Source organism: Abramis brama (genome assembly GCF_963993115.1).
Source record: "Abramis brama genome assembly, chromosome: 21".
NCBI lineage: Eukaryota > Metazoa > Chordata > Actinopteri > Cypriniformes > Leuciscidae > Abramis > Abramis brama.
Window position 1 is genome coordinate 24,325,909 of NC_139983.1, and position 8,780 is coordinate 24,334,688.

The window sequence follows — 8,780 nt, forward strand, 5'->3', positions numbered from 1 at the left end:
TGTATTTCAATTAATCATAAAATGGCCCTGATATGTCACTAGACATTAAGAAATCATGTTCATTTCAAATACTTATATCACTGACAACAGTAGTCCGGCCAGGATATTGTCATTTAAAAGTGATAGTTGCAGCCCTCAACTGATGTTGATGTTGTCATGTTGTGTTTTGGCCTGATGCCCCACCCTCCACCTATCTACCAATCACAAAGCCAGTTGTGTTTCAGCATCCGAGTTGCCAGCTCTGCTCTAGTTACCACAGCTGCAGCTACAAACGTGTCGGCCTACGTTCCTGCTGGATCCTGCAGCCTATCTGGCAACCTCGAGTCAGGGGGGAGGGGGAGGGGATACACTGCTCTACAGTAATTTGAAAGTGATTGCAATACCAGTTTTGGCCACAATCTTACATACAGTTCCTTTAAAGGAGTAGTTCAATTTAAAATGAAAATTACCCCATGATTTATTCACCCTCAAGCCATAGGTGTATATGACTTTCTTCTTTCAGACAAGTACAGTTGGAGTTATATTAATAAACACCCTGACACTTCCGAGCTTTATAATGGCAGTGAATTGCAACCATCAGTTTGAAGCTCAAAAAAATGCATCCATCCATTATAAAATAACTTCACACGGCTCCGGGGGGTTATTAAAACAATTAGAAAAGCAGTGCAGAAAAATACAAAAATGTGTTGTGTGTAAACAGCCCCTTCAACACCATTATGGGGTCATTCACAAAGAATGTGTTTGTGGCGAGGGGGGCGTGGTTAAGCGAGGTCTGTAGCGTGAGAGAGAGAAAGTAGACGAGCAAGTAGGTAAAGTGCAAATGACGAACACCTGTGTCTTGTTGCAGTAATTGGCGTGGAGAGACCGGATATAAGCCGCTGTGGAAAGAGAGTGGGGAGAGAAAGAAAGACTGAGGACTCGTGCGTGATTACTGGAGGAAAGAGTGACAGAGCCTGTCTATGAACTGTTGTCTGTGCTGTAGCGAGGCTATGGTGAATGCGCTGTGTGCACAACTTTTGTTTGTTGTTATTTTGAAGTTATCCCAATGAAACATACGAGTCCCAGTCATGCCGACCCTGTCTTCTTCCTTCCAACCCTTGAACCTCATCACAGTGTTTTTATTTAAAAACACAACACATGACAGCGTAATGACCAAAAACACAAGGTCTAGATATGCATTTAAAAGTTGAACCAAGCGCTCATGCGCGAGATGCTGCTAAACCTGAAAGCAAAGGTCAAACATGTCAGTCAAGCGTATGTTGACATATAAAAACAATGAAAAATGGGTGCAGTGAAATGCAAAAACTTCTGTGTGAATGGGGCCTCACCTTTTTGAAAGAGACCCAGGATTTAGATGTAAAAAAAAAAACTACAGTAAAAATGGGCTGGCAATTGTTTCAAAACAGTGTCAGTATAAATTAGAGTAACACAGACAGAGACCTTTGCATCCATTGGTTTTCTCTCCTTGATGATGTTTAAGAGCAGTCAGTCCATGAACTGTTCCCAGCAGGCCTTTGCTTTAAGTCTCCCCTCTGAAATGTCACTTATCTGCTCTTACATAACATATGGCCTTTAGGAGGGCACTTTTAATCATGGGCAGGATGCAATCTTGCATCAGCATCTTTGAGCTGTGGCAATACATCTATGAGGCTGCTGTTATCCATTTGAAATGCAGCGCCAATGAACAATTGCCAAAATATCTAAATGTATAGTGCTGTGAGATTTATGGAGGCAAGAGTAAAATTGAGAGAGGACGATAGGAAAACTGTGGTTTTCATAGACATAATTCACTTTTGACAAAGTGCATAAATCAATAAGTGAAGCACAAAACAGAAACTCCCAGTAACGGTTATCTAAAGCCCAGTCAACAAAGAGACACAAAGACAAACAATTCAGTGTAATCTCTCTTCACAATTGAGCAGACGTGCCACAAATCAACAGCCATTCCAACAGAAGCTATTCAAGTGATTGTGTACAGTAAGTTACATTATTTTTTAACATAAAGGCCTGGTTTCACAGACAGAGCTTATAGAGAGTAGGCTTTTGTTAAATTTGGCCATTTAAGTAGCTTTTATAAACATTACTGGTGTGCATCTTGAGACCAAATAATGGCACTGACATTTTAAGATACGTATGTGTTAAGACAACTCAAACATGCATTTTAGTCTGGGACTAGGCTTAAGCCTTGTCTATGAAACTGGGCTAAAAGGTGTTATTCTGTGGCAGCACTTAGTAAAGCTGTGATAGTGAGAACGTTTATTGCTATGAAATAACAGTTTAGGCGTCTGTAAAATATATTGAACATCCTTCTGGAGTCTAGACTTCTTTTACACCACTTATGCTATGAAACCAAGAACCTGTGAATTGCAGAGAGAGAACTGCACAATCCGAAGCATCTTTGCAAGGTTCTGGTACCTTATTGAATCTCTGTCTGTGTTTTTCAGCTTCATTTGTTGGTAGGAGTGAACACATGCAGACTGCGTCTTAACAACGACTGCTTCTCATTTTTCTATGGAGAACTTTTCTCTTCTCTGCCTAAAGATGTCAAGACAGCTAGCTTGAACAGGGACTTCGCTAAAATTCATGGGTTCTGAATTTACATCGAAAAAACATGGTAGCTAACACTTAAGTTTAGGGTCCAATTCTCACTATTAACTAGTTGCTTATTAGAGTGCATACTACTAGTATATTGGCTGTTTATAAGTACTTATAAAGCACATATTAATGCCTTTTTCTGCCATTATACGACCATATTCTACGTCCATTAATCCACCTGACCCAATAAACTTAACCACTACCTTACTAACTATTAATAAGCTGTAATTAGTTTATTGAGGCAATAGTCGTAGTTAATAGTTAGTTAAAAGTGAGAATTGGACCCTAAACTAAAGTGTGACCAAAAACATTTTACATACGATTTTTTTTCTTGTTTTATATATATATATAGCCATTTTTAATGTTTTTGAAAGTTTTTTAGTCTCACCAAGGCTGCATTTATTTCATCAAAAATACAGCAAAAACAGTCATACTATACTGTTTTTCTATATTAATATTTTAACAGCTTAATTTTAGTTAAATATTAAATTTAACATTACACCACTCTTCAGTGTCAAATGATCCTTCAGAAATCATTCTAATATGCTGATTTGATGCTCAAGAAACATTTCTTATTATCAATGTTGAAAACAGTTGAAGAACAATACTGATTTTCATTTACAACCTGCAAGCACGTCCCTTTTGCTTGTTTTCTGCCTGGGGTTAACATGCTCCTCACTCAATGTGGGTATTGTCAGGGGCTTGAGATGTTGCCAGGGCACCATGTCCTGTGTCTAATATAATCAGTCTCACTGAATTACTATCCTAGCTAATAACATTATGACCTGGTGACACCAATTTAGTCCCTATAGGCTGAGGCCTTCCACTCCTTTATATTACACGGTCTGTTTGCCTCAGCTGCTGTCTGTGGAGATTTGTAAGGTGTCTGTATAGTCCCTGAAAAAATGGCACTCTGCAGAACACTGAGTGATTAGTCTCCAAAGCCCCTGAAAAAATGGGTTGGATTTGGACTTTGGACATTTTAGACAGACTTTTGAGCCAACAAATGTAGTCTGTCTGAGTAATGAGGTAAAAATTTGTTTCACAGGAGTTCATCCAAGTGACAACCAAGAACAGGAGAAAAGCTGTCATAAAAAGAATGATTGGAGCAACTGTAAGCTTGTGCAAGAAGACACTTAGGAAAGGCTGTTTATAGATGCCTACGGGCACAACCTGAATATCACACACTGCCATTAATACAACACATCTGGACTCTGTTACCATTAGACTGATTTTTTTTTTCTTTTCTTTACATCTTATATTTCAGCTGCACACACACACGCACACGCACACACAAAACCCATAAAGTGTCAGAGGCACACAAAAGGGCCCTCTATTTCTGCTTTCACGCATATAAAAAGTAATGATGAGTAATTAGATTAACTACCAAGAGGCAGAAAAATACTAAAATGTCCTGAAAGGTTATTTTTGTTTCATATCCGGTTGAAAATGAATGTATCATGAATATCCACGGGCATACATTCCATGAATTTTGTTTAGTCATGAGACATGGCCATCCATATAATCGAATTTAGTTTTGACATTAAAATGACATTGAACTAATTTTCAGGTGGTGAAAGTAACTTTTTAATAGAATGAGAATTTTTAACTGGATATAATTACTGCCATTGCCTTGTCATCTTGTTATGTTTATTTATTGTTAACAAGTTTTCACAATTCTTGGCAAAATGCTAGGAAAACATGTTTTTAATTTTCTGCTGTTACTTTTGCTAGTAGACAGAACTGGAAAAATGTGCTACCTTATCTTGCAATATCATTAGAAAGAAAGCTTTTACAATGGAAAATACCCAAGACTGACCAGAAAATGGTATATTTATTCATTCAAATATTCATTCAGCAAATCCAACCAATTACATATCAACCACTGGAAAAACAGTTTCACACTTCAATGCTTTGAAATCAAAAATCATACCCGTAAAATATATTGCAGTAAACAAGACTAATAGATCACCACCATCACTATCCCTGAAGACACGCATTATACATTTAATGTAAAACGGTGAGAAATAGTAGAGATGACAGATTCTGTGCATTTCACATTCGTGAGAAGGCTCCATAATTCTACAACTATGTCTGTTGAGCAATGTGTGCACCTGTGTTTAAATGCACTACGCATTAGTGTCTAAAATCATATTTCCATTTTTAATAAAAGCAATTTAAGAAAAACCCTAACAAAACACACAAAAAAGCCTCTGACATTTTCCTCTTAACACAAACAGAAATCAAATGGAGTCAGATATCCATCAGCAATTTGTAGCAGCATCAAGTTTGAAACCACACAATAGAGTCTGGACAAAAACAAATTTGGATAAATAGGATCTCACGGTGGGCGATACAGTCGAGATGTTGTGTTGTCTACAGGAGCCGTAGTGAAACTCAGTGCCCCCTGCCTGTGATATAATGCAGACCAGATGTCAGCTGAACCGTGTGACTAGCATTAGCAGCACTCACAGGAGGCTTCATTGTCTTTCACTGGCAAGCAAAAAGTCAGCATTCCTGAAGGAGCAAACAAGAGACTAACCGGCAACCGCCGCCTTTTCCCGTTCTTTCTCATTTTACTTTGGTTTTATTGAATTCCTTAATGACATTTAAACAAGACGACGACGAGGAAGCTGCAAGAACAGCAAAAACAAAAGTGCTCTGTACTGTATAAGATACCAGACTTGGGGAAGGAATTAAACAATTCATGTTCCCTAACAATTCTTTTTAATAAATAATTGTAAAATGCAATGCAATTCTGCAAAAAGAGTACGAATGTGTATAGCATGAATATAATCTTGATGTAGGCTACTACATCCGCCATGTTGTCATTATCATGTGACCTAGCAATGTCAGTTGCATATCGCTTCACTTCCATTCATAAATCCTCTCCCATGGCCTCATGGGATAGTTAAGTGTCCATTTTATGCACACTTCAGAATCTCGCAAAAAAAAAAAAAAATAGAAGGTCATCCACGTACTTTGAATTCCAACATACTTAGTATGCGATTAGTATGCGGCCAGTAGCTTGGGAATCTGATTTCACTGCTTGTTTCCAAGTCACTAAGAGTCATTTGCTCGAGAATCGGACTTCACTGGCCATGCTGAAGAGGAACCGGTTCTTGGTTTCCTACCTTAGTCTCGAGTTCCTCCAATACATCTTTTTCCACCCGTGTTATAATCTGCCAAGTAAAAACTGTTCAGTCGCTTTGAAAAGAAACAACATTTCCATAAGTCGCATGATTTGGCACAAACAAGGCATGATAAGTTAAGCACTGAAGTTTAATATTCAAAAACAAAATTGAAGAACGAACAGGTGTGACGTCATTTCAGACCAAATCCGGCCAAAACAACTGTGTTCTTGAGTATGTTTCCGGAAAACTTCACACTGGCTGTTAAACACATGTTCATGATGATTACATAATAGGTGGAAACCTATTTTACATGGAAGTCTTTTCAAGTAATTTCTTCACTCAGTCTGTGGAAGTCAGACACATAAAAAGTATGAATACAAGAGAGGAAGATCTATAAGCTCTAAAGGGAGAATGTGGCTTTGAGACCAAACAGAGACCAGAGCCTTTTCATAGATATGAAGGTCAAGTCAGAGTTGATGAAAGAATAAATATCTCCTTGTCTTTATTTGCCCAAGGTCATTTTCCAAAGTTGATTTTGTACAAGTCCTTTTTGTGGTATTTTAATTTTAGTATATTGAAGAGTGTACAGTGTTTGTTTAATATTTTGAATTATACTGACATACAGTGAGGAAAATAAGTATTTGAACACCCTGCTATTTTGCAAGTTCTCCCACTTGGAAATCATGGAGGGGTCTGAAATTGTCATCGTAGGTGCATGTCCACTGTGAGAGACATAATCTAAAAAAAAAAATCCAGAAATCACAATGTATGATTTTTTAACTATTTATTTGTATGATACAGCTGCAAATAAGTATTTGAACACCTGAGAAAATCAATGTTAATATTTGGTACAGTAGCCTTTGTTTGTAATTACAGAGGTCAAACGTTTCCTGTAGTTTTTCACCAGGTTTGCACACACTGCAGGAGGGATTTTGGCCCACTCCTCCACACAGATCTTCTCTAGATCAGTCAGGTTTCTGGGCTGTCGCTGAGAAACACGGAGTTTGAGCTCCCTCCAAAGATTCTCTATTGGGTTTATGTCTGGAGACTGGCTAGGCCACGCCAGAACCTTGATATGCTTCTTACAGAGCCACTCCTTGGTTATCCTGGCTGTGTGCTTCGGGTCATTGTCATGTTGGAAGACCCAGCCTCGACCCATCTTCAATGCTCTAACTGAGGGAAGGAGGTTGTTCCCCAAAATCTCGCAATACATGGCCCCAGTCATCCTTTCCTTAATACAGTGCAGTCGCCCTGTCCCATGTGCAGAAAAACACCCCAAAGCATGATGCTACCACCCCCATGCTTCACAGTAGGGATGGTGTTCTTGGGATGGTACTCATCATTCTTCTTCCTCCAAACACGTTTAGTGGAATTATGACCAAAAAGTTCTATTTTGGTCTCATCTGACCACATGACTTTCTCCCATGACTCCTCTGGATCATCCAAATGGTCATTGGCAAACTTAAGACGGGCCTTGACATGTGCTGGTTTAAGCAGGGGAACCTTCCGTGCCATGCATGATTTCAAACCATGACGTCTTAGTGTATTACCAACAGTAACCTTGGAAACGGTGGTCCCAGCTCTTTTCAGATCATTGACCAGCTCCTCCCGTGTAGTTCTGGGCTGATTTCTCACCTTTCTTAGGATCATTGAGACCCCACGAGGTAAGATCTTGCATGGAGCCCCAGTCCGAGGGAGATTGACAGTCATGTTTAGCTTCTTCCATTTTCTAATGATTGCTCCAACAGTGGACCTTTTTTCACCAAGCTGCTTGGCAATTTCCCCGTAGCCCTTTCCAGCCTTGTGGAGGTGTACAATTTTGTCTCTAGTGTCTTTGGACAGCTCTTTGGTCTTGGCCATGTTAGTAGTTGGATTCTTATTGATTGTATGGGGTGGACAGGTGTCTTTATGCAGCTAACGACCTCAAACAGGTGCATCTAATTTAGGATAATAAATGGAGTGGAGGTGGACATTTTAAAGGCAGACTAACAGGTCTTTGAGGGTCAGAATTCTAGCTGATAGACAGGTGTTCAAATACTTATTTGCAGCTGTATCATACAAATAAATAGTTAAAAAATCATATATTGTGATTTCTGGTTTTTTTTTTTTAGGTTATGTCTCTCACAGTGGACATGCACCTACGATGACAATTTCAGACCCCTCCATGATTTCCAAGTGGGAGAACTTGCAAAATAGCAGGGTGTTCAAATACTTATTTTCCTCACTGTAAATGGAGCACGTTGATCATGGCTCTCTGATTCATCTCAGAATGAGATGAAAGAAAAATGAAAACCTTTTAAAAGGTCCTTTGTGATTCCCCACAACTGTCAATGCAATTAATAAAGCTCAAAGACAATATTTACGTTGAGGAATTTGCTAATTTTTCATCAGTTGTTGTCATATGCTCTATATGGACACCAAGAGTGGCATATGTAAAATGAAACTGATTAATGATAAAATGTATTGGAATAAGAATGTATGCAATTCATGGGGGATGAGCAAGCTCTGACATCCTACAACCCTGGATTTTTGTTTTCAGTCACAGCATGTTAAACACGGCGGCGAGTATGATTATCTTGCAGTCCTATAAGCAAAATACCATATACTATATAAAAAAAATGCAATTTTAATGGACCATTTCAACAGTTTGCACATTTGGCATATTTTTATCATCGTAAGAGTTCCAACTAACTGTGGTAGAGAGGCGGCACAACTATTAATGTGAATAATTTCAAACATTTCTGGCATAAAAGCCTCCATTGTATCAAAAATATACACATTACCATGCAAAGCAACCATACAGCACTTAGCAGTGGTCAAAAAAGATTTCCAAAACAACTTTTGGATTAATTCCTGAAATTTAAACTCAGGATTTAAATTACCGCATGACCCTGGTGTTTGTCCAAAAACAATATAATTTGGCTGGGATTTTCTTTCTTTTTTTGTGGATGGAGGGAGGAAAAACCCCTGACACTTCAGATTCAGGCAGCAATAAAATACCTGCCGCATGTCAAATAACTAGCCTCTGAATATGGCTACAAATCCATATCT